Source organism: Mustela lutreola, chromosome 7 (genome assembly GCF_030435805.1).
Source record: "Mustela lutreola isolate mMusLut2 chromosome 7, mMusLut2.pri, whole genome shotgun sequence".
NCBI classification, from domain to species: Eukaryota; Metazoa; Chordata; class Mammalia; order Carnivora; family Mustelidae; genus Mustela; species Mustela lutreola.
The window spans coordinates 56,946,170-56,952,927 of record NC_081296.1 but is presented as its reverse complement, the minus strand read 5'-3'; the positions used below and the strand labels follow the sequence as shown (position 1 = coordinate 56,952,927).

Below are 6,758 nucleotides of genomic sequence, written 5' to 3'. Positions count from 1 at the left end.
TCAGTCCCCACCCCGCCCCTCGACCTCAGAACACCTAGACCAAACCCCGCACAACCCTGACGCCCCTTCCCAGGGACTGCTTACACAGGAACCCAAAGCCTGACCCCACCCAGCCGTTACCCTCCGAGGTGATTTACATATCGGTTGTTTATTGGCTACTATAAGCACTCGCTCTTCTCATTGGCTGACACTGCTCCGTGCGCGTCACAAGACTCATCATTTCCGTTTCATGCTCCGCTCCGGTGCCATGGCGACCATAAGGGGACTGAGGCTTCGCTGTCGTGTAGCAGGTGGCGCCGCGGCAGTGGAGAAGCTCCCCAGTCTCGCGTAAGTTTCTGCTCTCCCTGCTCTCGGAAAAACTCTGGATCTCAGGAATAGCCTCTTCCTTAGAGAAATACAGGATGGAGAGCTCGTGGTACCCAATAGGCGCTCTTTATCCGAAGCCTATTGGCTTACTTTCGCGCAGTGTTCCTCAGAATTTCAAAGAGCCTTTGGCAAGCCACCTCTACAGAAGCACCAGGAGGTCACGTTCTGGTCCCCTGGCGCGGCAAGGGCGCCCAGCGCCCCCTGCCGGCTCTGGCGGCGGCGACAGCGGGACCCGCCCGAGAGGGCGAAGGTGCGAGGCGAGAGCTGGGGTTTCCCCACCTCCGCAACCCCCTCTCGCGGCAGCGCCTGGTTCGCGGGCTGTGCCCCCCGGGTCCGGGTTTGCGCCTCTGGAGGAGGCGGGAGGCCCTCCCTGTAAAACCTCCAGACTTCCCTCCGCGAGCCGTGACCCGACCCCGCGGTGGCGGAGCCTCTGGGGGTGAAGGGACCTGGGAATAACGGGGCGGGCCCGGTGTCTCGGGACTCAGGGGCCGCGCCACCCGAGTGTTACTCGAGGAGCCCGGGAGCTCGAAGAGCATCATCCCGGGCGGGAGCCTGGCTCTCCCGAATCGAAGCCCAGCACCCCGTCACCACCCACGGTCCCGTGCGCACAGATTCCCCGTGCGGGCCCTGGCGTCCTTCCTCACTGTGCCCAAGAAGGAGGGGAGCTGGGGAGGAGCGGGGGCTGGGCGGGGAAACTCAGCCAGAGTTCCTGCCCCCTGCTGGCGGCAAGGCGCCGTTACACGCGCGGTTATTGAGGGTTGAGGAGGGAGGCCAGCATCAGCTCCTCTTCATGGTCAAGGCCTCAGCCTCTGGAAAGGCTAGGAGAGAGGCGGTGGGTCGGGGGTCGATGACGGCTGCAGATTTCCGAGAGAAGGCATTAAAAAGAAGAACTGAGGTGCCCACAGATAAAGAGCGGTTGGATCAGCTACACTTGCCACATAGAGGAAAGGGGGTGTCTCCTCCAGGCCCCCCATTAGGCCTCATGGATGGCCAGAGTGGAGATTCAGTTGAGTGAGGAACTGGTCATGGCTAGCCAGAAGCCCACATCAGTCCGTGACCTTGACATCTCAGGAATATTGTGTAGTGGCAGTTGGGCCTTTCGTTGGCAGAGCCTTATTCAGTAATCATTTGAGTACCTACACACTAGAGGAATAGCAGAACAAACAAGCAAACAAACAAAAGACAAAAAATATAATAAGTATGTAAATTGTATAGACAGTTAAAGGGATAAGGTCTAGGGGGAAATATGGAAAACTCAGGACCCACACAGCAAAACAAATAGAAAGAGTTCCTTATGACTTATTTGGAAAGAAGAAGGAAGTCATAAGATAGTCTGACCTAGCAACTGGACAAAAACAAAAAGACACCAAATGCCTGAAGTGAGCAATGGCCTAAGCCTGGGGAGCCATTCTGACAATCAGGCCCACAGCTCTGCAGAAACAATAAAACTAAACCTTAAAAGGAACGTGGGGCTCATCATGTAGTATCAGTCTCTGACTCACTGTTCTCACTCACCTGGCAGGTGCCTGACACACAAAGACCTCAGCAACCAGGGGAGAGGGAGTGTTCTAAGAGGTTGAATATGACGGAATATCGTGTATGATTCAAGATACTAATGTTCTGTTATTTCGGTAACAAGAATTTGGCACCACTACTTTTGCAGTCAGCAAGCATATAAGTCTAGAGAAAGAAACAGCCCAAATAGCAGGCCTTCAAACTAATCCCCTTCCAGCCAGGCAGCAGTGTGGAGAAGACACAGGCATGTTGCAACAGAGACCACACAATGGACATGTCAAATGCCCTGAACTTGCTTTAGGATTGTAGGGCTGGAGCAAGGTCCAAGACAACCACCAGTGTCCACTCACATCACACACAGCTTCTGACAGAGTTCAGGCCAGGCTATTACAGAATATGGCAACTTGGCAAATTCAATCTTTTAAGTTGAAGAAATTTGAGAAAGGACAGGTACAGGAAAGACTTACTGACCTTCTCTGGAAGCAGGTCATAAAACCCTCCTGGGAGAGGGTTTCTGGCACCCAGAGGAAAGGAGTGTCATTATCTGCAAAAATGGAGTGACAACTGAACAAACATCTTGCTACGTTCCCCCCCCCCCATTTACTACACTTAGCTTGTACCCTTTGTTCTAGCACATCCTTCCACCACGTTCCACCTTTCATCAAACCTGGCATACACACACTCAGGTTTAACCACTTCTTTAGGGCCTTATTTCCTTGGGAAGGCTCTCCTCTTAAACCTATAGGAAATAAATGGGTATTCTTTTCTCTTGTTAATTTGTTTGTTTTTTTATTATAGGGCCCCAGCTGAGAACTTAGAAGGGTAGAAGGAATGGATATTATTCCTCCACTACACTTGTTAGATTTGGGATAATTTAAGAGAGATAGGGAGGAGAGGTAGACTCTTCCAGTTGTGTTCTCCCCAATCTGTCTTGCACTTTACTTCTGGTAGCAGTCAGTCATTCAACTCCCTGTTTCAAGAGAAGGTAGAAAATTTGTTTCAGGAATCAGGCAGAAGGGCAGTCTTGAGAGCTTGGGCACTGGGTGAAAATCAGCATGAGCCAGAGAAAATGTTTCTCCACTAGGAATGGGTTTGAGATTCACCATGGAGCTCATCAAACACAGATATGCAAAAGACCTCCTTCACAAAAAGTCTCAAATTTCAATTGTTCGTTACTGGTACCTAAGAAAGCAGTTGATTTTTGTATATTAACCTTATATCTTGTGATTTTGCTCTGAAAAGACATCATTTTTATCCTGTAGATAACTAAAGACATTAAAAAGCAAGAGTGTTCCCCTATTTTATTGATGCTCAAGGAGTACTAATCTGGAAGTGATGTGTAGAACAGATTGGAAGGAAAAGAGGCTAGAGGAAGGGAGTCCCTGTAGGAGACTTTCCTGTGAGCCCTCCAATAAACAAGAAGATTCCAAGTAAGTGTATTACAGCACCAGTGGAAAAGCAAGATCAGACTGAAGAGGCAAATACCCTAAACTGGCCTTTCTCCTTCGTGTCCATGGGTCTCTGTTGCCAGACTCCAACATGTCCATGTACCCAATCTGCAGCAAGCCAAATTCTGAGACATTGGATTTAAAACAAGGAAAGCTTTGTAGTCTAGAGAGCAGCCCAAGGAGAAAGAAGGGGATCATTCCCAAAGCTGCCTTGCCCTCTTACCCTGTTGATCTATAAGGGACAACTTACACACATGAAAGGAAGCTAAGGGGTTTCCTGACACTTGCTGGGAGGTCCTTGGAAAATCTGGAGATAAGCATTCTTCTGGACAGTGAGGCACAACTTGGGATCTGGGATCAGATACATCAAGATACATGTTTCTGTCTGGTCTCTGTTATGTTTCTAAAATCCAGGTAGGTAGGTAACCCAGAGTAGAAGTAAAAAGACAAAATTAATGATTGATTGTGGTGAAGGTTAAGAAGTAAGGAAAACAGGGGGCGCCTGGGGGGCTCAGTGGGTTAGAGCCTCTGCCTTCAGCTCAGGTCATGATCTCAGGGTCCTGGGATCAAGCCCCACACTGGGTTCTCTGCTCAGCAGGGAGCCTGTTTCCCCCCAACCCCTACCTGCCTCTCTGCCTACTTCTGATCTTTCTCTCTGTCAAGTAAATAAATAAATAAAACTTAAAAAAAAAAAAAGGTAAGGAAAACAGAGGCACCTGTGTATCTCCGTCATTTGACTTTCCAATTGGTTTGCACTCAGGTCCTGATCTCATGGGTGGTGGGACTGTGAGCCCCAATAGGACAAAGTGCTGGAAGGGGAGTCTCCCTCCTCTCCCGTTGCCCCTCCACACACTCGTGCCCTCTCTCTTTTTCTCTCTTTCAAGTGAAAAAATAAGTTTTTCAAACAGAGTATGTAACACATAATTAAGTAGGAAACAGCACAACTTAGACCTAAGTGTACCACACAAACAATAAAATTACAGTGATCCTTATGGCAGAATGGGTCCAGGAACCAGCTTCTGGCTTCCTCTTACATGCAGTTCCCCCATGGGATGCCATAACCATCCTCTTCACCTAACTTCTTATTAATCTGAAAATAAGTTCAGGTGTCAGAGCCTTCTATCTACCAGCTCCTCAGAGCCGCCTGGCACCTCCTCCACCGCAGCCAAAAGACCTATTTACAGTTGTTAATATACCATTTATGTCTCTATTAATCTGACCATCCCCTTCATTAGATTATGAATTCTTGAATCTATACAGGATAACTTATACACATGAAAGGAAGCTAAGGAGGTTCCAGAAAGTTGTTGGGAGGTCCTAGAAAAATCTGGAGATAAGAGTCTTCTGAAGAGTGAGGCACAACTTGGGATCTGGGATCAGATCCATCAAGATACATGAGAAGCCCAGAGTCTGGCCCAACAACATACCCATAAATCAATAATTCAGTGGAGTCTGCTGTTGCAATTCACAACACTACCAGGTACCTGGCAGCTATTGTATCAAATTTACCTTGGGTGTTTTCTCCTAAAGAACTGAAAGCATAGAGGTTCAAAACACTGAAGCTTCCTATAGAGAAGGAAGCACCAAACCCATATCAGGAAATCACCATTTCCTCACAATTTCTTTGAGGAAGTTATCACTTCTCGTTTGTTCCTTTAAGGAGACTTGGTCTTCCTGCATCTGCAGGGATACTGGCTTTAAACAGTGAGTTGGAGGATGTGGGGTCTCATCCACACTGTGCACAAGAAAGGCATCTTCCAAGCCCCAGGTTTCCCTTTCCTCTTTCCTTGGGCTCAGAATCCTTCTCTACTGTAGGCAGGCCACGATGGCATACCTGGAAGAGGAAAAGCAGACAAAAGCCTCTGAGCCTGGGACTAACCACTGCCTCTGTCCTCAGCAGGACCCCCAGCAAGGAGACCTGGTAAGAGGAGAAGCCTGGGGGTTGGGGAGATAGAGCCGAGGTGATGGCCCGATAGCCCAGGTTAAATAGATGGAGGACAAATTATCCAGGAGGGAGGAGGGAAGAGGCATGATTCTGGACCCATTGCACAGGACAAAGAGAATAATGGGATCTGTCAGTCAAAGAAAAGATCATCTTAATTCACATTCCTCGTGATTGGGCTTTAGGAACTTCATAGAATTGTGAGACCCATGTTGGAAAGATTTTTTTTTTAAATAGATTTTATAAATAAATAAATAAATAAATAAATAAGATGGACAAGAAATCTTGAAAGGCCCAAGGAAGATCTAAATGGTCGCTATGATAATTTTGCTCTTATTGCTTCTACTACTATCATTCTCTCACTTTCTTCCCTCTTCCCACACAGAAGAGATGATGCTGGATCTTCTGGGACCATTTCCTCTCCTCCTGGTGCTGCTGGGATCATGGGGGCCAGTGCCACTTGCTGCTAGTCCTCCAAACCTGAAAGGGCTCAAGGGTTTGAAAGTCAGCGTGTAAGAGCAGGTCCTGTCCAATGCAAGACAGAAATGAGTGGGGCCAATAATTAGACTTGTAAACCTTCAAACACCGTTCTGCACAGCACCTTCCAGAACGCGGCTGCTACTTGTCTTTTGCCCAAGAAAGATTGTGAGACTGGACAGAAAAACCGTCACTGGAGTGTGAATTGTATTAACATGACTTACTGCTGTCACTCTGGAGGGACAGTGTGACTGCCGCTACAAGGCTATGGTCCAGAACCCGTTCTACCTTGTTAAATTTAACAAGTTTCAGCCAGGTTACCCTCCCAATAGTATGCTTCCTGTACACTTAAACAGTACCAGATCACAGCGCCCTGGATGGTTTGATTAGACTACATTTCCCATTACTTTGCCTCACACTTGTTTCAGGTTCTCTTGTGCTCCCTTCTGCCTTTTTTTTTTTTTTTCATTGTTGATTTCCATGGTTCCCATAGAAGAAAGAAGGAGGGGAATGAGAGAATTATGGGGCCATGATTCCAGACTAGAGCTGGGGACAAAAACAAATAGAATTCCTTTCTGCTTTGGAGCTTTGTGTGTTTTGGAGAAGGGCAATAGGGAAAGGGGCAAGGAAAGACCCAAGCCCCCATATTTTTAATCTTGGGACATCATCCAAGTTTGTGGCATTCTGTTCACAGTAATAAAATCACTTTCTGCTGCATTTTAATGACCTTGAGTGTGTGTGTTTGGGATGCCTTTCACATCATTGCCAGCATGGAGCCATCTAGATTGCATTTGCTGACATTCTTAGGAGAACTAGCTGGGCCTTAGGCATCCTTTGATGTTATTCTGCAACCCGGGGCCTCTGCCCACTTCTCTCACCCCTGTGTCTTTTTGGAACTTTGGAGCAAGAATATCCTCCATCTCATCAAATTCTACTCATGGCTTTTACATATTTCCCTTGAAACCATGACCTATGTTTATTTGGAGGTGGCACAGATATTTCATAAAATG

At 47.6% G+C, this 6,758-nt stretch overlaps 1 long non-coding RNA gene across 4 annotated transcripts; it reads left to right on the top strand.

Moving 5' to 3' along the window:
* Nucleotides 1–220: 220 nt before the first annotated feature.
* Nucleotides 221–6,471, top strand: LOC131836019 (uncharacterized). 4 transcript variants are annotated; one of them, XR_009355466.1, is made up of 4 exons: nt 232–327; nt 4,590–4,809; nt 5,145–5,250; nt 5,657–6,471. It is a non-coding gene; the product is annotated as an uncharacterized LOC131836019 (long non-coding RNA). The 4 variants fall into 4 exon arrangements; XR_009355464.1 differs by lacking the exon at nt 4,590–4,809 and having other exon boundaries at nt 221–327; XR_009355465.1 differs by lacking the exons at nt 232–327; nt 4,590–4,809 and adding an exon at nt 4,939–5,033.
* The last annotated feature ends 287 nt before the right edge of the window (nt 6,472–6,758 follow it).